This window comes from Cygnus olor, chromosome 12 (genome assembly GCF_009769625.2).
Source record: "Cygnus olor isolate bCygOlo1 chromosome 12, bCygOlo1.pri.v2, whole genome shotgun sequence".
Lineage (NCBI taxonomy): Eukaryota > Metazoa > Chordata > Aves > Anseriformes > Anatidae > Cygnus > Cygnus olor.
The window spans coordinates 8,812,582-8,837,242 of NC_049180.1; the positions used below are offsets into that span (position 1 = coordinate 8,812,582).

Genomic DNA, 24,661 nt, shown 5'->3' on the forward strand with positions numbered 1-24,661 from the left:
GGATGCTACTGGGGGGAAGTTATTTAAAGACTGCAGTTCAGAAGAACCAGACAGATTTAGTAGGTTCAGTCCAGGTTTAGGTAATCAAAGCCTGTACAGCTGAATGAGTTGGAAGGACTTTAGTAGCTTTATCTTGATCATTCAACAGGAGAAACTCTTCTGACAACCACTTAGGCTCAGTGCCATGTAAATAGTCTGGCATAAGTAATTCAATCCTCTTCACTCCGCTTCCTTGCAGTAATATATGGCCTCTTCAAAAAACTTATAACACTGTTTGCTTCTGAGGATAAGATGCATATTGTGTACCCGGTTTAGTGTTCTGCATATCATTTAATACTCCCCAAAATTTGAAGTACGTAATAATGATTGAAGTAAGTGGAATCACAGTTTAAAAAAAAAATAATAATTAAAATAAAAAAGAAGATCCCTGCAATAAATGTGCTCTAAGTTTGAACTGAGTTTTGGGAATCCACTGTACGTGGCACTTTGAATACTTAGACCTGACCCATTAAAATTCGACAGTAAAAATCCTACTGAGTTCAAGGAGTTCAAGAATGTGTAAAGGAAGTCTGTGGTACTAGTATATTTAAAAATGAGCAATAGAGACAAAAGCTAAAAAAAAGGTCCAGACACTAAAAAGATGAAAGGCTAAACAATATGGGGGTGAAAAGTCAAGAATAAGAATCCATTTTCTCTCTGTCTTTAATGCAAGAGGAATAAAAAGAAATTTTATTTGACAGAGTGCATGTGGAACAAAGAAGATCCATGTTCTTCCCAGATCTGGCACTGCTTACTCTATCTTTTATTTCAGTTCTCACAATGGAGCCCATAAACATAGCTTGCTGCAGAATAAAACTTAACATGAAACAGAAATTTTAAGTACACCACCTCCATGATCTTTCCCTTTGCCTATATTTAAACATGTTCATCTATCCTGAAAATTACTGTCCCCTTCCTCATAAATATGTACAGAGATTCCTTTGATACTCAGCTTCAATCCAGAATACATAAAGATGCTTATCATCTCCGATCACAATGCTATACCCTGCCCAGAATTCACTGATAACACTTCAGGAAAGAGAAACCAAGACACTGATGTCAGTAATACGTCAGTCAGTAATGTGTGTTAGTCACATCTGGAGTCAAGGTTCCCTTTCCCCAAAACCACTGAGAAATCAGAGCTTCACCAATAAATTATTTGGAAATTTCTCAGTATTCAGTGACATAAAGCAAAGCGGAGAGATAATTATCCTGTGAGCAGAGAGTCAGTGCAGTGTGAAAAAGGTGCCAAAAATTCCAGTGCTGTCATTAATTGCTGCTGGCTGCTTGTCATCTGAGAGTGGAGGACAGCCCATCATCCTGTACTGGTAGACGGGGAGATGAGAACATACCTGTACACAGTAGGATATTTATAAAATCTAATCATGCTGGAAAAAAAAATACAGAAGTTGTCTCACAAAGACTTGTAGCACTTATTTCCATTACATGACATTTCATTTTTCCTCTGGAGCCTGCAATGTCATATTGCTGATCTCTTTCTGATTTAAAACCAACTTCCCAAAAACCTATTAAATACTGAATTTTTCTACAGCACCTAAACTGAAATGGGATCAAAGAAGGAAAGAACCGCTAAATTAGTAGAATATTTTGTCTGTGTGCAGCTGATCTATTTCCTTTGAAAGCTGTCAACATCAGTATTTCTAACGTTTTTAGAAGCACTAAGAAATAAATTGCCTCTATGCAAAGTGGGTTTGACTGCTAAATAACAAAGAGGAGCACACAACCAGACCTTGGTCACTGACTCCGGTCACCTCAGGCAAGCAGTATAGAAGTACTTTAGGAAGGTTCACAAAGCAAAATCACGTGTAACGCAGCAGATAGGTTTCAATGCATATGATAGCAAACTTAGACATGCAACACAAAACTCAAATTTTTAAGTACAATGAGCCACAAGACAAGAGCTTGAGAATCAGGTTTTACCACTGGTGTTGGTACTGGAAGAAGAACATGTTTGTTACATAAAACCTGCAGATGATACTCTAAAATTCCACGTTACAGATACAGGAAAATACAGATTGAAAACCAATCCTGGTGAGTCTGATTTGATTGCCTACATCCTGCCCAAACTGCAGCATCTCAGAGAAATGTGAACCATTCCCTCGCTCCCATGCCTAGATGCCAGCTATCCCTCAGGAGTTTGGAAAGGAAGTGTCTTCTCCTTCCTCTTGGCAGGTTAATTACAGCAGTCTTAGGCAATTCTCTAATTGGAATACCTATAGCCTTTTCAAACAGAGCTGAGTTATTGAGTTAATAGGGAATTTGTAATTTTGTTTGCAGAAAAAGGCATTCCTGTTTTTTTTGTTTGTTTGTTTTTGTAGCATCATAGCATTACAGTGAATATCTTAATCTATTTGAACTGATGAATATACATTTTATCCTGTTTTACTCACTGACCAAGTTCTCTACCCAATTCAAGAGACATTTGCTAAACTTCTAAAACAATTTAATTTTATCTGATTTCTCTTTCATCTCTCGAATCAAGTTGTAAAACACATTTTTCTTATTCATAAAAAGTGTCACAAACACAGATTCCAGCTTAAGTCTTATCTACATGACAGCTGCTGAAGCCACACACAAGGAAAAACTATATATCAAATTGAATGAAACGGGATATAAATGATAGCACCCTCAGCAGTAGGTGCACTGCTGAACATTGTACCAGCAGAACTGGTTAAGATATATTGCTTTGACTATTGTATTTTACTCTCATAGCAAGAGCAGATTGAGTGCACTTCTGTTTATACTTCAGCAGCAGGTCTTCTTCTCCTAGAAAGCTCACAGCAACAGGACTAAGCCAACTCTGAGGTGTTATTGCACAAAGTGAAATTTCCCAAACTGAAGTTGGTAGTTTAATTCACCTGTGTCAGATGTAAACAGAGCTTCACTTGGCTCAGTTAACCTCCAGGTGCAATTCTGCAGAGAAGGCACATCCTCACCTGGTATGAACTGCCGCTGCACCTAGCTCTTTATATATTTCCATCTTTTCCCTTTACTTCTTGGGCTTTGGAGAACACCCATTCTCACACAGAAAGGCAGGCTCCCCCCAGATGGCTGGGAGGAGTTCGCTTGCTGGACAGGAACAAAGAGGAGCTTTGGTGACATTTCCAACTGGCATTTTTTCAGCCGATGCTTAATCAACAGCAAGATGTGCTGACACTTGGAAACATCAGTGTCCAAAACCAGGTGCAGTTCAAACGAGATTTTGATTTGACAGAAATATTCTGCAAAGCTCAGCTCTCACACACTGTGCGTAGAAAGGAAGTCATTTAAAAACTGCAGCGCATTCCCCTGCCCCCTTCTCTACAGCCTGTGTAAGCAGAATGGGTCCACTATATGAATACTGAGCACATACGTTGTTTATCTCTGAGAATATGACTGGGCAAACAGACTACTGTTCTTACATTACTTGCCCTTGCTATATGCCTCTAGCTGTAAAACCTCCCATTTGATAGCTCCTTGCAGAATTTTAAACAGAATATTCAATGGATATGAAGAAATGGTAGGAAAAAATGCAAGGAAGAAAAAAATGGAAAGAAGGCAAAGCTGTCATTGTCTGAGGAGCTTGACAGCAGAATGAGACGGTAATTTTCAAGGACTGTGCAGCACATACAGTAACTTCTGCTGAAAAACTGAAAGAAAAAAAAAAAGTGGCCAGTGTTACAGCTTCATAATCACTTTAGTGGACCCTTTTATTGGTGAGTTCAGTTGCTAAATGAGTCTTCCCCTTCCTTGGATTTCCTCGCTTTCTCAAAGTTTAACTGACTTTACATTTGTTTGTACACCTTTCTAAATCTACTGAGCTTTACTTTACTGTCTATGTATTAATCTTATAACTTCAGTAACAGTAATGTGAAGTTATTTATAGTATTCAGTCTTATTTTAATGTATGGAGTAGTTGCATCTACATTGGCATAACACTGTTTAGATGTACATTGGCACATGTTGGATGTTAACAGCTACTACATAAAACAAAGTTTAACTCCAGTTTCATACAGAGATTGAAACATTCACAAAAGTCAGATTTGTGTCTGTTCCTATACTTACATAACGTGAAAATGCAAGTCATCATGCACGTAATACACCCACTTACACATAGCTTACCTTAGCATAGACTAAAAGACAATTCACATACAATAAACTATGTCTGTCTTAAACTCTGAATATCAGATTAAGGATTTAATCATTTTTAAATAAAAATGTTTGTATGAATGTTTCAGTAAAAGACTGAAACAGCTGTCCGTACAGCTTCTTACTGGCATGAGTTTTGGTATCTAAATATATTCTGCACTTCTGTTATTTGATCAAAGGTAGGTAAGTCTTGCATGACTTGAATTTTTGTACATGCTGGAACATGGAGCATATTCGTTTATACTCTTGCATTATATCATAGCATGGTATAATAAAAATAAATGTATATTCTTACATTTTAGTCTTGAACATCCTTACTTGGGCAGTAAAAGGGAGAAGGGAGCTGTCCGGCACATGCCATTTATAAAAATCTCAGCTGGTTCAAAGACCTAAATGACGACTCTTAGGCTATGCCTGGATTTGTGACACTTCTTAGAGGAACCTGTGTATCTAAAGCAATGGACGAATTACATTCCTCATTTAACTAGTATTTTCAGCTGCTACAAATGTTACCAAAATCCTCTATTTTTCCCTCTATTTACTAAAATACAGTGACCTTCCTTCAAATATATCTTGTTAAGCAGTTTTATTTTCATAAAACAAAGGTTGACCTTAGCAAGCAACAGTCAACAATGGAGATTTATGCTTACTGCATCTTAATTTCTTAATTGCTTTTCAGTACCTAACTTAGTTTTGAAAAATTTCAAACCACAGACTCTATATAAAAACTGTCAATGGACAAACAGAAAGGTATCTTTCCATTCAGTATGGAAATGTTTACCTCCAGTATACAACAACAGAACACGCTGCAGTGGGTTTAGAGCAGCTTTCTCCTGAAATCAGGACGCAGAGTCCAGTTGTCAATGTCTTCCCTTAGCACTTCAGTATGACATTTTATCTACTTATTTATTTCTATAAGGATACTTCTCTCTAATAAATGTTCTACGGAACTCCAAGTCTTGTTTAATTGCATTAGCAGGTTTACAGAAAATAATTTATAACCAAAATTGCAAAGGTGGGGGTGGGGAAAGGAGGAATATTTCAGCAAGACGCAGCCTATTATGTAAATTTGTCACCACATGCCATACATAATGAATAAACCTTGTGCTCTTAACACTTTGATTATAGACTATACAGACAATGCAAATTAAAATTCCTGCTGCTCTATAAATGCAATGAGAGGAAATTATGTAAATTTTAACACATTAGATTGATTTGGTTGAAATGAAACCTGTTCCACTTGATGTTTTAGGGGAAGAGCCACAATTACAATGATTGAGAAAGTGCAGTGTTAATGAAGTGTGTTATTGCTAATCAATTCCTCCTCCTCTGGTAATGGCACAGGCATGTGCACTGTCACTACATCATTCACAAGCAAATGTTACCACTCACACCACAATATAGTTTACATGGCAGAAATTAAAGCTTCCATAAACTCATGCATGCAGTCCTGCTTAGTAACAAAGATTTTGCAGTAAGACTATGATAGACATTCAATAAGTGTGCATGTGCACATGTATATATATATATGTGTGCATATACAGGTAAAACTTTGGCAAAACTGACTGGTTTTGACTATATTATTGCCTTGGATGCTACCATAGATTTGTTGTGATACCAACCAACTTCACTTTGAGCTAAATAATCACCTTTCTATTGGCTGATCTCCTGGAAAATATTGAATGAGACTATCACGTTAATAATTTGAACATATTTAGTTAATTGAAATGAAAAGCAAGGTCTTTCAAGGTTAAAAGAAAGTTTTCCATTCAAGCTGAAGAAACTAAAAATTAGTCTGGTTGCAAAAGTTTCACAGAAACAAGGTAATTCTTCCAGTAACAGAATTACTTGTGAAGTCTGGTAGGAATTTGGAGTGTCTTTACGACTGAGCACTTCATTCTGCAATCTTATTGTAAGGAACTGCAGTGCATGCAGCTGATAGAGCTGTTTTACAGTGCGCCAATATGCGAAGTAGATTACAACACCTTCACACTAAACTGAGGAGCATGTCACTCCAAGCATCATGTCACCAGTTAAACAAAATACATTGTGGAACTCTTCACCAGCATGGCAATGACATGAAGAATATGGCATAAGTTAAATTGTCTTCACTATTTAGTGTGTTACGTGAGATAATTAGATTGTTTAAAATAATTTTGCATTTTGCCTTCCTTTTGCTCAACAAAAATTTCCATGGCATTTTTTCAAAGATACATTTTCATTTGCAAAAGGATCCACAGTATTAGAAATCTGAGACACTTATTATTTCACAGGTAAATACGAGAAGATGGGATGCGCCAACCCATTTTATTTTCTTTCTATTTATATAACTTACTTATCATTCTCGGAAACATTTGTCACCACATGTAGAGACTGCATTTGTTTCCTGTCTCTACTGACTTGTCTCCCACTACTTTATTTCTGCTCCCTGCTAAGATATAAGGAAGTACTCTGCACAAAGACATCTCACTAGCTGCAAGAGCAGTTTGACATACAGCACTGTTGCAGGTCATGAATATACACATACAAAATCAGGAAAACACAAGCAATGAGAAAGCTTTTATGCAGAAATGATATAGCAGATAAACATACAATTCACACACCGAGACTGGCACTTACCATGACATATTAGTATGTTATGCTTTGTCCACGAACATGGAAAAAAGAGGGATGCGCCCCAGCTGTGAAAGAAAGTCTGGCCAAGGAAAAGAAGAAAGTGCAAGCATAAAAATAAAAGGGAAAATTACAAAGGAATCTTTCCAAGGAATAAAGAGACATTTGTTTTTGCAGGCTGAGAATCTGTTCTTGTATCAGCGTGCACATCTCTGCTATGTTTAGCATTTTAAAAAAGCCAACTGATTTTTCCCCTATTAATCCTGAACAAACAAAACTGCCATCGATGGTGAGAAGTACAGGGAGTGCATGGGATTGAGTCCTGCTCCTTCAGACCACAGACATCTGTTGCCACCCTAAAATCCTTCTGCTTTTTGGCTGCAAGTGCTGGAGGAACTGGCTAAGAACTCCCCTCAGCATTAGGGTACACAGTTTGCAGTACATTGTGCCAATTTGAATCTCAAAGCACGATGTGGTCAAGGAGCCACTTAGAGCTTGGTAAACAGAGATTTGCAAAGCAAAACATGGAAAGTCATGTAAAATTGAAAAAGAGGAAAAAGAATATCAACTAAGTGAGCTTACAGAAATAGGAGCTAAGCATTTCAGTTTGCAAGTTTCAGTACAGATATCTAGTTATGTAAAATAAACACAAAGAATCGCAGTGGTAAATATCTCACCCCATAGGAATCAGCTTAATTTTCAGCTCACAAAACTCCTACGAAACTGAAGCTCTCCACGCTAGTTTTTGCTTGAGTTCTTTGACTTCAGACTGCTTTGTTTGTAGGAAAAAACTCTCTTTGATGTTGGAATATTAGAAGGAGTGAAACAATAAATTTCCCATATTCTAATATCTAGACATCCTGAGCTTGTTCAAGGACCCCTTGATTCATGAAGGCAAATAATTAAATTACCTGAGCTTTGATCAAGGAGTTACTGCAGTCCCTTTTTGATGTAGAACGTGGCTGTTTGAAGCTCCAGACAGACAACTAGCCCATATGTTGTTTAACCCTTTTGCCACTAGTAGCAGTTTTTCGCAATGTTTTGGCATTTCACAGTGAACACCACAATATCATTTGGAAATGTTGCTCCAATAGGAAATGCAATGAATATATTAAATCCAATAGGATCTTCATGGAACATTTATTGAAAGGCTGGAACTCCCCTTCTGAAACAAGCTGCAAATATTTTTCAGCCAAGTTAATTTACCTTACTATTATACTTTGGAGGCTGCTCTTCAGATGGCGTATCGCTAAGAACTTCTAAAAAACTTCTGAGAACAAGGGGTTTTGCCTTTGTAATACAAGAGTTTTCATCACACTCAATGCTTTCCAAGTATTTCCCCCAAAAGGAGCATGAGTGGGCACACAATCATCTTGTCAGGTGAAAGAACACTCTTAAAATAGGAAAAACAAACACACAGATTTAAGGTTTTCATTTTTTCCCATCCTCAAATGCAAGCAAGTGGATGAAGTCACCTTTGCCACTAACAAGCAGAAGTCCTGTAAAACTGAAGAGAAACTAGAAACAAGTCCTGATGCTGTCCTCTCAGCTGACTTGTAATCTTGAATGTGATTACTGAGCTAGAAAGGATTCCTCTCCATAAATGAGGAATTATGCTCCTCTTCATTCATTCCAGGATTCTTCTGGGACATGGGGAGGTTACTAAAAGTGTGTAATTAGAAGGCATAATTAATGTATAGGGATCTCTTAGTCAGTTCCCTATAAAGCTTCAGCAACATATATGCACCTAATCTTAGCAACAGTTCCATGGATTTTATGGAAGTGACTTCATGGGACTACTGAGAACCATGCAAGAACTGTTTTGCAATGGGAGTTTTTCTGGTATAGTCCATGGCAGAAAGGTGTCTATCCTTCAAGGCACAGCTGTGAAAAGCATTCCTGTCATTCAGACTGACATCTCAATTCGTAAGGATACAGGATTAAGGAGGCATAATGAATATGCCTGGTTTACTAAAGATAACAAATTATTTTGGGGCATGAGGATGTAGATAGAAATTCATGTCTTTACGTTTAAAACACTTGATATGTTATTTAAAACTTGGTATGTTTCTAATTTGTTGGAAAATAAAGCTGGGGGCCTTTTATAAAGCCCAAAGTGGAGATGTGAATAATCAATTAATATAAATGAGAAAGGAAGTTATGTGTATAAAAATTCATCTTTTTTTTTTCCCCACATTAAGTCACTAGAGCTGCTTCATATCTGACTTAAAATACTCCTTGTAACATTATGGAAAACCATGAAAAGGAGGAGTTGCTGATCTCCAATTCAATAAACAATTAGCATTCATTAACTCGAAGTAATAAAGTGCCTGAGGCATTTGTGGGTTAAATATCATCTACTTTTAACCACATGGAAACAGTTAAAACACAAGCTTTTCTGCCGTTTACTTTGAATGATTTCATTTCTAGTAAAAATGGATTTAATTTCCAGATGGGGTATACCTTTGGGCAACAATGTTCTTTTCTTTTCCAGTAGACAAAATGATTTAACAACACCAGAAAATCTTTTGTACACATTATTAATTTCATTTACATTACTTTATTTTCATAATAAAGTTCACGGTATCAATGGCCTGTTTTTTTGTCTTGTTTTTTTTTTTTTTTTAAGTCCAATTTTTGTAAGGTTTCCCATTATATATAGCTTTCAAGAAATAACTTACTAGTCTTTTATTTCTGCAAGGAAATATCATGAAGTCTAAGTTGTTCCACAGACTGTATATGGTGATAGTCAGAAACAGGACTTAATGGCTGTGAGAACAAAATAGAGATTTGTACCCAGCTCATCGAAATCTGATACACGTAGACAATCTGGTTCAAGTCTGCTGCAGAAGATGGCCTACAGAATCTTATGAAGGCAGCAATTACAGCTAGCATACTTTCTGACCTCCTGCTAAACATAAAAGAAGCCAAGGGCATGACAACAAGCAACTGTCAAATCTTGGTAAGTATCAGAGCTGGCACTTTCTCTATAGACTTGATTATTTCAGCCAAACTCATTCCTTGTTCAATTTGATTGGATAATTAAACCAATATTAGTGCAATTTCTTACATATGATGGTGTATAGATGGCATTTCTAATGCAGGTATGATTAAAAACTGCCTTAGCCATGAAATCCACACCTCCACGCAAGTTCTGCTTAAAACTTAGTTAATGTAATAACCAAAACTAGTTTGAATCTCCATATGAAGGTCATTGTTCAATAGCAATATAAATTGAATAACCTCATGGATTCCAATACAGTTTCTCTGCTTTATTTCAGGATGACCAGACAGAATTTCAACCAGCAAAGTATAAATGTCAAATATATAGTTTAAACACGTCTGGTCATAGAAGTAATTTTTGAAAGTCTGCTAACAATAACAACAAAATTTTGAGGATATATTAAATAAAGAGGGCATTGCCATTGCTTTCTCCATGTATTAATACATACTGAAGGGTACAGTAAGGTGGTACTCAATGTCAACTCAATGCCATTCAAAACAAATTAGAAGATTATAATTTTATAGTTTTACTTCTGAGTTGCAGTAAGTGCTTTGATTTCTCCTTTCAAAGACTAGGCCAGCAGCCATCCATTAAGTTGTGACACTGTAGAATCATAGCACAGCACTGTAGCATGGAGTAAATCTTTGTGTTTCCTTTTTCAATGGAGTTCATCGTGTCCTAGTTACATACAACATCTGCATATATAGATAAATGCTCTAAAGAAGCTGGTTGCCATTTTCTTTTTCATAAGATTGCCTTAATACCACGCAAATAGCACCAATACCACCTCAGACTTTGGTTGGTAATGAAGTAAATATATAGGAAGCCACTGAATGTACCAAGAATTTTTTATCATATCTAACTGCTCTCAGTAGTTCAGCATTATACCTGCATATGGACTTAAAAAAAAAAAAAAAAAAAAAAGTAATGCGTGCAGAATGTAACTGGACAATAGCATCTACAAGACCATAGTGAGGGGGGTTTTATTACATTGCAGGCTAGGAATGGGAGGTCCTCATTTAATTCAGGTAGCAGTAACAGTCAAAGGAGAAGGTAAGTGTTGGATTATCTTGACCCACTCAATCAGAAGATTTCTTCACATTTGAGGATGAGGAGGGTAGTTCAGTGAAGGTGAAAAATGGGGGGAGAAAAGAACACTAGAAAAGTAGAGTCCACTGTACCTGATAAAATGGAAGTGATGGGAGAGCAGGGCAAAGCTGGCATTGAAAAGTGGGAAACTTTGAGGGTGAGAAGTTCACAGAGTATTAGATTACATACTGTAAAGGGGGAATGGAAGCTAATAAAGTGAGGCATGAGAAATATCATCTAAACATAAGCAAGATCAATAAACTCAAGGAGATGATGCTGGAACCTGAGAAACCAGGAACTACGCAATGCCTAGGAGCACAGGTTCAATCTTACCAAGGTCATATAGACATTAACCTTAAAGACTGTGCATGTTTTATTTTAGTCCAGATCATGCAGATGCCCTAGTTAGCTGTGAGATCTCCAAATCAACCTTGCACAGATGAACAGAATGTGAACTGCAGTACAGAACTGGGAATGTAACTGAGGAAGGGATCATCTCAAGCTAGCTTCAATACAAGGATATGGCAAAAGACTGCACCGTGGAAAATCACATAGAAGAGCGTCAAATTTAATACTTGGAACTTGACCACATATTTATAGTTTATGAACTTTTTTTTTTCATATCAATATTGAGAAATCCACAATTTTAAGGACAGAAGGAACATTAATGACCATCCTAAGTGTGACCTCCAGTTACTCATCTTGCTACCTAATCAGCCCTTTTGTATGTAAATGGATAAATTGTTTGTATGTAAATGCCAATGCCTGCTACATTTCATTCTTGCTTTAGAAAAAGAAATGCTATGTAAATTACAACCGTGCTAAAAAGAATCAAAATGCATACTAATCAGCCATATTCTCTGAGCTATACTGGCTATAACTGGAATAGGAACAAATAAAATGGCAACAATCAGTAATGGACAAAGTCTTCTATTTGAATCAGGGCCCCAAATAAAATTATTATGCAGCTGCTTTTCAAAATTTTGGAACCTCTTATGTCTGGGAGAAATTGTATTCGAAACTGTGAATGAACAGTAACTTTCACTAATGTGAAATGTTAAAGAACTTCACTGAAATTTCAATTGCAAGTAAACATGCTGAAAGAGAATGGGAAGAAGCTATCTTTAAAAATATCTGATCACTGTATGCATTGGGTAAAAGTTTGAGTGATTCTTCAGTGACATCAGAGTGGTCGTCTCTGTAGTTAGTGATGGTTGCATGCAATATGAAACTGGAAGTTCTGATCAGTGTGCTGCACCTACTGAACTAACCAGGCAGCACTCAACTGTGTTAATATTGGTCATTCCTCAGAGAAAGCTTACAGACATTTCAGCTCTGACTAGAAAGTACCCTGTACAATGCACTGAAACCTTGTCTTGACTGTTGGTCTAAAATGAACTGAGCAATACTTCGAGACAGTTAACTACAGTCAATATATGGTTGAGTCCACTGAAAGGAAGGACTACTTGTTGAAATCACTGCTCTGAAAAGTACAAGAATTTATCTTAAAATGTCAAGTGTTTTTTCTAATGCTAATGAGACCAGTTGTTCTTTTTATTGGTTAAACACCATTTGAAGTCCTACATTTACATCAAGATTTATCTCAGATAAAATTATTAATTTCAAGAATTAGGTATAAACTTTCTGAGTGTCATAATTTAAGTTGGGATTTTTTTTTAACCTGTTGCCTTGCTTAAAATTCTCTAGTAACCCACAAAAATAATTTAAAATATACACATGTGAAATGAAAATAGATGTGCATGAAGCGCACATAAGTTGCAGATATGTACACAAGGGTATGTAACTAAGTAGCTCTAAAAAGGATCCAAGGAACCTTACCTGCGAGCTGGTACAGTTACAAGGTATTCTGTTCTATACTTAAATTTTTGTTTCTAGTATTCAAATATCAAATGCTGGCCAACTTTGCAAAAACTCTGTTTCTTTTGTTTGCCTTACAAAGTCTACATACAAAAGAAAAAAAGGTTAGTTGATAAAAGATGAAAGGAGTCACATAGTTATTCATTCAGCCGCCAAGATATTTGAGATAATTACTTTAAATCAAGAAGGGACAGACCATTTAAATTTATGACTCAATGCCGACACATGCATGTATTAATAAAACAGTTAGCATTAATGGAAATAGGGTTTAGTCTCCTGATTCAAATAGAGCTATCATTTCTGGTTTATATTGAACTAATGACTTATCTTTGGCAGAATGATATGTATGCATGTATTTAACTATTTAACTTAACCACTGAGACCAATTAATATGTTTCTGAAGTTTTATTTTATTTTAAAATATATATCAGCAGCCTCACTGGGATAAAAATTATGTTGAACCAGAGTTTCTATGGCATCAGTTTAACCTTAAATGTAATGGAATATCTGATGATAACACTGTATAAAATGAAGAATACTAAAACACAGTGCAGAAGAAAGAGCTCTTCAATGTGACTGACATTAAGGAACTTTTTTAGCTTACCAAGCTAGCATAGACTCTGTATGATTAGGAGCTCGTGTGACAAGGAACAGGAGCTGCAAGTGAGTACACCATAAATTTAATTTCTACCCCACTTACTAGTGTGAAGACAGAAGTGAAGAACAAAGCTGTGCACAACCATCTAAGTCAGGCTGTTTTCAAGCTAAGGGGTAGTAACAATGCATGCTGGTACGGTAGCAAAGCTTGCACTAGTACACTGTACAAACGTGGAATGTAAGGGACCTAAATTCTTGGGGCCATCAAGTTCACAATGAAAATTCTGTGACTTGTGTTTTAAAGGGTTATTGAATGTAATTCTTTCTGCTCATCACTCTGGTCTTTGCATATATGAGCCTGTGTCTCCATGCAATCATTGCGAGTTCAGTGGAAAGTCTCAGACCATACCAATACACTTACATGAAAGATTGAGTGTAATTACTGTCTAGATAGGCATTTCCTACCACTCACATTCATGTATCAAAGTTCTGTTCGATTTTGCCTACTTCAAGACTTCATGATCCACAATTGTATTTTATGTCAGTTTGCCTATAATGTGGCTACTGTCTATCTGTTGATGAACTATTAAAACATTATTATAATAATAAATTATACTTGGAAACCTATTGCAGCTTTGTTCACCAATCACTCTGGAAAAACCTGGCTCCTCTTTTACATTCAGTTACTCAGTCCTTTTCTTTTAATCCATTTACATTGATTTCTGCTACTCCAACTCTGCCTGCCATTGCATTACAATTAACAATTCTGATGAACCCTTGCTGATTCAGAAGGGAGAGGGCTCTTACTCATTGCCAGACTTTGGTGAAAAAAGCACAAAACCCTCTTAGAATTTGCTTAAGCCAGCACTTTAAAATTGAAGAACTAAATTATGGCTCATGGAGCCAACAGAGCTCAGTGGGACTGGGATGTCTGAAAGCCACCACACCACCCAAGCAGTTATGGAAGAAGGCCTTCTGCCTTTGTCAAGCAAAATTAGCCCTAATGTCTCCTTCCCCAAGGGCACTGCTTAGCAGCAGGGGCTGGCTGCTCCAGATATTCGTCTCTGAATTCCTGCTGGCCTGTGAGGCACTGCTAATGTTCCAGTGATGCGTAATGTTCCGCGGAGGGCCTCAGACATGACTGGCAGCTCTGACTTTTCCACCCACCTTGAGAGCATCTAACAGAATAAAGGATGCTCCCTGCCTCGGAGCACAGCAGAGGATGGGCAGCTAATGGGTCTCAGGTTGCTCTTCACACCACAGCGCTCCTCAGCAAAGCGGTGCTCATTTCCAGTGCTGTAGTTACTAACTCTCTCACAAAGAGCTGCTACTGTAAAATAATTCTTAACTAATATCTAAAATCAGGTGACTAACAGAAAATAGTACAATTAAGGCAACATCTTCCCCATTTTTGGCATCAAAATCATGGATAATGATTTCTGTTAGACACATTAGCTTCTTTGGTTCCTTATTTGTCCAAGTGGAAATAATATAATGTAAAACTCTGCATGCACCCTGTCACGAGTAGGTTATATCTCTTATACACAGGAATTTGACTGGTCTGAGTCAAACCCTGGCCTCCTGCCTGATGTGGATATCTAGGGAAGAATGTGAGACCAGGACAGGTGGAAATGAGGCTCTGTTTGACCTGCAGTCACTTCAAATCTACCGTTATGTACGTCCTTTCTGGTCAGCATGTGCAATGATGGGCTGTAACAATTTCTTATTCCAAGGTGCTAGAAGATACTGGGAAATGACTTGGGCTAACGTACTGCAGTTTGTCTGTTGTGAGCTCCTAGGTAAAATTTTACCTAGGTAAAATTAGGCCACTTTGGCCTAACGTGCCCTTCTACTATCCAAGATGGCTATATAGTATATCTCAAGCCCCGATAACATTGTCGAAAGCAAAAATTGTTGTTTCACCGTATCATTTTTTCTATCTTAAACTGCTCTTGGCATAGCGGGAGCTGACATCCCCGTTGAGAAAGGCAGAGAGGGGCGGCGAACCCCTGAACAGCCGCGGAGGGGAGCGAGGCTGTTTGCCTCTCGCCGAGCCGCCGCCCCCGGTGCCGCGCCTCAGCCCGGGCCGCCCCCAGGCCGCACCCCGGCCCCGCCGCTCAGCGCGCCCCGGAAGGCGGCGGCGAGGCAGCGAAGAGCGGCAGCGCCCCCTGGCGCCCGCCAGGCCCCGCCGCCGAGCCCCGGCCGCGGCCGGAGCCCCCCCGGGTGCCGTGAGGGCAGCGGGGGCGGTGAGGGGCGAGCGGGCCGGGCACGGCGCTGTGCCGCCCTCCTTCCTGCGCCTCGGCACCCGGAGCGCGACGCAGGACGGCAGCTTCTCCTCACGGACCGTGAAGGAGCTTTAGGAGTATTCGACGATGTTCCTTAACCGTTAAGGGATAAAGTATATATATATATATATATATATATATATATATACAAACAAACAAACAAACAAAAAAACCTATGTGACAAAATTACAAGACTTAAGTGTAAACTAAGTCCTCGTGATTCCCATGCACAAAGAGAAGCCAATGGCCATCTCTCCTCCCTCTGCTTCCCTAAGCTTTGGGTAGGGCCCAGCAAAGGGACCTGAAAACTGAAGTGCTGTTTTAAAACAAATGGGTACAGCACAGCAAATTGCAGACAGGTTTTTAGCTTATAAATACTCACAGAAAAACTCAGGCACTAAAAAAAGAAAAAAGAAAAGTCTAGAAAGTATGTTCCTAAACTGTTTCAAATTAATTGATTCCAGATGAGACCTCTGTTTCTCACACACTGAAGATATTTCGCTGAATGTCCAGCGCACAAAATGGATTCAAAGTCATTTTAGGGGGCTCACCAAGAAAGGGCAGGCAATAGTTTTAAGTTTGGAGTTGCTTTAAATTTCTGTGGTGTCTGTGCTAGAAATAACTTCTGAGATTATTGTAGAAATCTCAGCAATAAAAATATTTAACTTATACTTGCTTTCTTTAGTTACAGCATTTGCAGAAAACAAAAAATTTAGTCTCAAACTACTGCAACTCTGAACTTCACGTATGTTACTTACACTAAATTGAATTAAGTATGTCAAATTTTGTCAAAATGGCGTATTAATTGAAGTTGAAATCATATAATATAATTTAAAGCATTTGATCAGATGAATCACAAAAACGGTTCAAATCTTTGTAGTTTCCCCACATTGTTATGCAAAAGAAAATGTAATTTGATTGTTCTGTGTCTCGGTCATCCATTTCCATACATATTTCCTTCTCAAACTGTGCTGATGAATCGCAATGACTTATCTCTTGATATACTCTATTGTAGCAGCTTCTCTGGTAATGAAGTAATCTAGTTCTTAGTGATTTTTTTGGACGGACAACACTTAAAATTTTAGCAAAGTTGAAGCTGGTGTAGAGTGGTCTATAAATAGTACATTCTGCCCATGATCATTCCCTGATGTTCTAGTGCAAGGCTGAGGTTTAAAAAAAGAAAAAAATAATAATCCCATTTCAGGGCCTAAGAACAAGAATCTGCAGGAGGAAAGGTGCCATTTAGTTAATATTCTTAAAGAATTTCCAGTTCTTTTATTGAAGATGTAGTTCTTTGTTCTGTAACTTTTTTTTTTTTTTTCTGTTCTGCAAGAGGAAGAACTGCTTTAGAAGTACAGTCACAAACTTGTTTCCTATAGCGTAGTAGACTAAGAAATATGCTAGAAAAACGTTGTGTGTGTTAAGGCATGAAGGCCCAAACTAGACCTTCTGCTCTCTATCTCCCTACTGTTCTCACTGTCTGTCTCACAACATGATTTGCACTGCTCTGCTATGAAAATGCTGTTTGTAAGCAAGCATCTGTAATTCCACTTCCATGTACCTCTATATATCTCTCCTTATAAAATCATCCAACGGATTGAGTACAGTCATCGATTTGCATTTCAAATCTCAGTGGAGAGAACTGAGGCAGATGTCAGATTAATTATTGCAGAACTTCCATATTGAAAGCAAATTCATTTATTGATATAGGGTAGCCAGCGTAGAAAAAGGGAACAAAGTCTCTACCTGGAGAAATCACACAGACTTTGGAAACACTGAAGCAAGCATAGGAGCAAGGGAAGGGGAAAAAAGACAGACACTCAGTAACGTCTGAGTGTTTGCTTCCCTGCTTCTGAATCTGTTAGTGCTTTCCTCACTCAACAGTTTCGTTATGAAAGAGTTAAAAATATTTAATTTCTTAATTAAAAACTGTCTGCACAGTCTGTATCACCATCACAAATGAACAGGAAGAAAGTCTTTCCCAGAGAGTTACTACTCACTGGAATGTGAAAAAGAAATGAGCATTCTGCTTATAAAAGGCCAGTTTCTGAATTAGTGACCTCATTTGCTAAAGAGGTTCCTTTGTCACAGATATCTTAGTAGGTAAATACTGTGTTACACAGCCACACTGTCCTTTGTAGCAATGGTACAAAGAAGATCTCCTAGCATATACCGGTTCTCTGCTCAGCAAATGAATATTTAAAAGAGTAGACAATAAAGGGGGACTTCTATAGAAGGTAAAGGCATTTGCATCATGATGTCAGATTGCTATATGTGCTCCCCAGGGACTGCACAGGAAGCACTTTTATTCTAAAACTTAATGGTATTTATGGGGACCCGCAGCCCGATCTATTTTACCTCTCCTGGGGATGTGCTTAAGCACGTATCACCCAAGAGTCTAATGCTTTTTGGACTAGCCCGAATTAGAGACAGATACCATTTTGGTACCTTGTGAATAGTAATGCATTTGAAAGCCAGCAAGCAAATTAAAAAAAAAAAAAAAAAAAAAAAAAAAAGATATAAATCAAAGTCTTTCCCTCTTTTATTCCGGATAGAGTACCCTTCATTTCATGCACTCATAATTTCTACATATCCATTTATATCCATTTCATGCCTGGGAGCTACATGCAAGTAAAAGATTTTCAGTTCGGGGCTTTCAATATCAGCTTATCCGGAGGAACATTTTAAAACGGGCAAACGCTCGCCCTCCCCCTCTCCGCCCCCCGGGGGCAAGATTTGAAAAAAAATTAAATAAAATAAAAGCCAAACACAACCCAAACCCGAACCCAAACCCCCAAAGAACCCCAACGTCTGCCTCCCCTCTCCGAGGCCGTCGCGCCCCTCGGGCACCCGCCGGGCTGGCTCTGAGCACGGCCGGGGGCTGGGGGCGCACCTGCCTGCCCCTTCCCCTGCCCCAGCCCCGCCGCCAAGTTTCGGATACACAGACAGACAGACGGACGGACAGCCGCGCAGCCCCCGCCAGCTCCTCCTGCCCCGGCCCCGGCCGCCGCTCACCTGCGCGTCCAGCGGGGCCGGCCGCTGCCCGGGGCCGCGCGGGCGGAGGACGAAGAGACAAGTCCCATTCACAAGTCGGCGCTGGGCAGACGCGGCGGCATCTTCAGCCTATTACACTCCACTGGCAGCGGCTGCTGAATGAGGCTCCGAGCTAGCGGCAGGAATTAGAAAGAGGGAGGGAGGGAGGGGAAAGGGGAGAGGGAGGGAGAGGGAGCAAGGGGGAGTGAAGCAAGATTAGAGGAAGGGAAAAGCTGGAGGCTGTTGCTTCTTCTCGATTTTCTTCTCCCTCCCCCTCGCCCCCGGAGGCACGCGAACCCCCCGAGCCCGCCCTCCCGCGGGGCGCCGCGTCCCGGCGGGGCGCAGCGGGGGCTGCAGGGGCCGGGCGGGGGGCGCCGAGCCCAGGGCGCTCTTTTTCCCTCCATCCCCGTCCCCACGGCGTCCCCACCCCACGGCTCGGCTCCCCTCAGACACGCAGGCACCCACGCACGTCCACAGGGGGACGGGGCCGCCCGTGGTGCTGTGCCACAGGGCTGCGGGGAGATGCCCCGACCCTGCCCTGTCACCACTCCTCTGCAGGCAGCAGGACTACCCCACGTTGGTGGGGTCGCCGCGGGTGGGCCCGAGCCCACAGCAGAGACCAGGGCACGGCCGGGTTTACACAGTGCCATGGGGCTCTGGTGCCCGTGGGGCTCCCCACAGCCACCCCAATACGCAGACGGGGAAGTCATCTCAGGTGGACAAACAGCAGGAGCATTTCGTGCTGAATGCAGTCGTGTCGCCTGTCATAACCAGGCATTTCTCCGAGGGGAAAAAAAAAAAAAAGTTTCCCAAGCGTTTCTAGATTTGGAAGATCTCGGTCTGTGTAGCCCACAGCCCTTCAGGCTGCCCTCGAGGCACAGGGCTGACCTCCTCCTCACACACCAGGCCCCACGGCTGCGGCTGTGGCTGTCTCTAGCTCCGGCTTCCTCACCTCAAGGACAAGCCCTGGGCACGGTCCCCAAGCACATCCCCTCGGATGGAGGGGAGCTGTGCAGGGCGAACCGCACAAACCCAGCAGCAGCACACTGTGCCCTCCTGCCCTGTCCATACCAGCACGTCGGCCTGCCAGGCTGCACTCACCCCTCAGCTCCCCCATGGCGGTTGAGGCGGCTCGCCATAGTGGGTGCCATCGGCAGAGCAGGGAGGGGAGGGATGCACGGCTCAGCCCCTCCAGAATCAGGATGCAAATGTCTAGGTACATCTTTGTGAGGATCATCTGGCCATCCTCAGGCAACCCACCCGTCCGTTCATCCCCCACGCCACAAGGCAGCACTCACGCTGCTCTGCAATCGCACCGCTCCTCGGCCCTGAAGAACAAGGCTTTTATATTCTGTGGTTAATTAGCTCTGCCAATAACTCCAGGCAAAGGAAAAAAAAGAAAAAAGAAAAGAAGAAGAAAAACTGGCACAAATGCTGCCACTGTACAAACAAAGAATTTGGAAGGAGGGAAGATGATAAACAATGCAAGGAGGCCGGGGCACACCGAACTTAGCCCAGCGAGCAGCGAGCCCTGCCTGGTGTCAGCCCCAGGGAAAGAGCCGCAGCCTCCTCCTGCCTGCAGAGCTGGGGGGCTGAGAATTCAAGCTTCAGTTTGCTTTAGAGAGATGTCGGGAGTTCGCAATTCAACCCACAGAAGCACCGGGGCCTGCCTTTACTGGGAGGTGGGAGGGCAGGAGGGCTCTGAGGCAGCATGGGGTGCCCAGGCAGCGCCCCACAAGCAGGCCCTGGGGCCTGAGCATCTGAGCGCAGTGCCCGCAAGGCGTGAGGAAATCAGCTGCTGCTGCAGAGAACTTGGAGCTTGGACAGACAGGGAAAAACAGGGAACATACCAGAAATACCCTGGGCTGAGCTGAAAGTGTGAGGTAACCAGACAGCTAATTAATTGGTACTGAAATACTAAAGGCTTCATTTGGACAGGAAAAGGGCTGTGGTGGTAGGAAAAATAGTTTTAGGGAAGAAGTGGTTTTTGATAGGAAATTTGAAGAGTAATAAATTACTATCAAGAAATAAAACATGAAAAAAATAGCATTTGAGAATGTATTTGAGGAAAAGTAGCTGAGGAAGGAGGGTAATGCACATTAATTCGGAACAGTTCTCTCCAGAAATTGTTTTTGGAGAGAAAATATGAGAGGAAAGGAAATATCTCAAAATAGTTTCATATAGCCCCAGCCCAAACCTATTGACTTTAATGGGTCATCAGTCTCCTGTGATGATAATATGAGAATTACCATTTGTTTTCTTTACGGATACACTGTAGCAAGCACTGCTTAGCACAGCTCTACTGCTGGGCTGCCAAAATCGCCACCTAACTAAAGCCCAGGGCTGGACAGTTGGCTGAAGAATTTTTCCCTTTTTCCTTTTTCTTGGTGGCTTTAGCAGCACAGTGGAGGGGATGACTTTTCTAATTCCCTCTTTTAAACTGCTGAGATCAGTGGTTTTTTTTTGGATATAAAGGAAATGTGGAAGCAATTTCAATCTAATTAAGCATATACAATAGGTACCCATAATATTCTCTAGTCAAAGATCGTATTGATCTATAATGAAAGGTTTCATTAATTCCATTCGAGGAGGCATGTTAACAAATGAGTGTAGTAACATCTGATCTGATGAGTGGCTTGAGTTTCCTCCCTTCCTTCTGCACTAAAATCTTAGAGTAAAGCTAATCAGATTAGCTATCTTTTTTCTTTTATTTCTCCATCTTCCTATAGGATCTAGAGATGGAAGGTCCTATCTGCAAACAAAATTAAAACAAAACTCCTACTGAAAGCTATGTTTGCATCTCTGTGCTAAGTCCCAAGTCTGATTACATTAATAATCAGTGTGGAATTCATTTGACCTATCTTAAGCCATTTTAAAGTTAAGTATCTAATAGGCTATCTATACTAACATTTAATGTCAATGAAAAGAAGTCCCTCTGGGAAGGGCCGCTAGCTGGAGATACCATTCTCTACTTACTGAAGGTTCTGAGAACTAGCTTGGACTGGAAACCTACCTACAACCATCTAAAGTAAGATGAGTCCTATTTATTTATTTATTTTATGAGATATAGAAAATAAGAAATGGTCAAACAAAAATCAGTGTATACTGCTGATAAATGAGGACATGTGGCATGTTCCCTTTACTACAGACTGTATTCAGGCAGTTCTAAACAACCCTGCCATCATTTCAGCAAAACTTCTGCACAGAAGCCTTGCACAAGATATGACAGTGGTTCACATCAAGAGAAACGTGCAGGGAGGAAGGGTACCCCAAACATCTGAAGAACTACTCAGCTGAACTTCTAGCAGCTCAGCGCTCACGTGTGTACTCACAACATGTTAGATGGAGATCTTCACAGGCTGCCTAAGTCATACCTTGCCATTTCTACCATACACAAAGTTGAGGAAAACAGGTTAAACTATTGCAAAGTTCTGCCTTTGCTGACTATCTCTCCTGGCTGGGGATGCTTCACCTATGAAGCCTTAGGCTAGTTACTACCTTTACTAATGGCGTGTTGCAGCCACTGTAAGTTCCACATGGACAGTATCAGATTAACCCCAGATTAAAGTGAGAAAGCTTTCTAAATACGGTTGCCACCTTCCTTTAGAAAATGTTAGATGTGAAACAAAAAAGCAGGCCTCAGCTATCCAGCTGCCATGGAAGTCACAGCTGCTTGAAACCTGGTGGCAACAAGGAATCAGTGTCAGACATAAATAAAGGAAGTTTATACATATTTTAAACAGTATTTATTTTTGCATATCCATGTATTTAGGTTAAGAACATCTGTGATAACAAATCTATGAAACCTAAAAAAGAGGTTTCTTTATCTACCGTGGGCTTACAGATTTTGAAGTTTGTTAAAATTCTGCTCATTGCTTGATAAGTTAACCCATTTATCATCTGAAAATAAGCCAGCTGATTTGTTTTCAGAGCATCTGAAGGGGTACATGCACTTCTGCTAATTGAATCATTGTTCTAGGAAACATTGCAGCTGAGTTCATGAAATACACATAAGCAGGTGTATCATAAGTTTAAGGCTGAATATTTGTATCTGTATGAAAAAGCTTGAACTGTGAACTTCAGACACTGACCTCTGATGAGCCTTCCACAGTTCCAAAGATTATATCAACGTCTTATTTACTCAATACCTTGCACACACCTACACAGTAAATGTGAAAGAAGACTCCTCTTTCCATGTTTTGACCTTGTTTTCTCCAGGCCTTACAGGTCCTTTACCCATATGGCTTCCAAGAGACTCCCTCCCTTCTCAGCTACCTTTAACAGACCTGTAAATTCCTTCACTTTTCTTCTCCCCTGGAAAGTATTAGAGATTTAAAAGGCATATTGCTAGCAGCAGGAGCTGGGAGTTCAAGAAGAAACAAGAGAGACAGTGAAAGAGAAGGATAGAAGAGAGTCACAATAAAAGATACTCCATAGACTGAACAAAGTTTTTGTTCCAAATGCCCTTCAAGTTCTGCGTCATTTTGCTAATGAAACAAAGCCAAATTTGCTTCCTATGTGAAAATGCAAAAGGCAAGCAGGACTGAAGGAGAAAGGAAAAAAAAATTCCTAATGACCTCCAAAAAAGGAAGACTAATGAAAGCCACAGTACCAGCACAGTGAGAACACTAGCATGCAAAATGAGCATAACTTAACAAAAGTGTGCATCTTGGGGTGAGGGAACAAGGCTTTTGTTCAATGTAGAACAGACGTTTCAAAACAGCCATAATCTAAAGCTTCCCCCCCCCCCGCCTTTTTCTTCCCCAATAACAAATGTCTTGCTTGTGGAAATACTTGAGAAAGGTTAAAACAAAGACAAAAACATCATGAAAAAATGTTCGAGCACAAAATATCAGATACATAAGCTATCTCCACAAAGTTAACAATATACCAGTGTGTTACTTGAAGCACTGAAACCTGGAGAGGAAAGGAAATTTTGAAGTGGGAAGAAGCTGAGCCATAGAAATACTACAGTCATATAAATAGTGCTAAAAATATATATTCCAGATGTGCACCTGGACCTTCCTCCAAATGCATTAGCTGTACAGACAAATCATCAGCTTGAGTCACCTACTCCAAGTGGTGCCCAGGGCAGCACTCTCAAAAGCAGAATCGATGTTCAAGGAGGCATCCAGATTTGGGGTTTGGTTATCTCCTCTCCCTGTCCACTGCACAAAAAAAGGCCTCATTCCTATACCAGAGAAAAACAAAGCTCTTCCCATTAAACTGCTGTTGAAGCCTGGCCTGATATCATTCAACATTTTAACTCATCTTCATAATGAGGATGAAAATCCTCATCTTCAATCAAACCCAAGTGGGCAGACATGGGCCACAGGATAAGAACCTGCCTATCCATCAAAGAAAACACAACCGAGTCCAAAATTGTTCAAGCTGCAATACAAAAGTCTATTTTTCTCCAGTTTTCAGAGAACTTTTAATGCTAGGTTTGTTTTTATTTGATTTTGATGAGGGGAGCTCCTTATTTTATAAAATCTAAGGAAATGGTTTGGCATGTACTGAGCATAGAAAATTAGACATTTCTGTCACTGTCTGAGCTTTGAGACCATCCTACCCTGATACAGGATCCTTCAGGATCTTTTGGGGCTATTTTACTCAATTTTAAAAACTGCTGTGATAAGGATGCAGCAGCATTCTGGCCATCATCCCATCTCCTCAGCTCTGTTAGGATGTACTGAAGACCGGGTGGGACTGGACGAGTCTGCTGTTATCTTGAGAATGGGTCTCTCAAGCTTGGGAAATCTCCAGAGGCACCCAAGACAGTCTTTTTTGGGTTACAGACCCAATCAAGGATCAAGCCTCAGATGTCTTTTTTATACAATACTGAAATACATTTTCAAAGAATAGTATTCATAAAGGCATTAAATGAAAAAATACTGCACGCAAGGGGTCTGCTGACCAATGTAGATTTGCAACTATAGACTATTTATAGTTCCAAATTAGCATCAAAAAATTA

General features: G+C 40.2%; 1 protein-coding gene across 3 annotated transcripts in view; it reads right to left on the reverse strand.

Moving 5' to 3' along the window:
* CDH11 (cadherin 11) overlaps window positions 1-24,661 on the reverse strand; it is a 242,000-nt gene that overhangs the window by 62,201 nt on the left and 155,138 nt on the right. For 2 of the 3 annotated variants that reach the window (XM_040570706.1, XM_040570708.1), the window contains exon 1: window positions 18,670-18,845. The gene's annotated coding sequence lies outside the window, so the exon portion shown is untranslated. Of the gene's footprint in view, window positions 1-18,669; window positions 18,846-24,661 lie in introns of those variants that run through there. The other variant, XM_040570707.1, reaches the window with a different exon arrangement.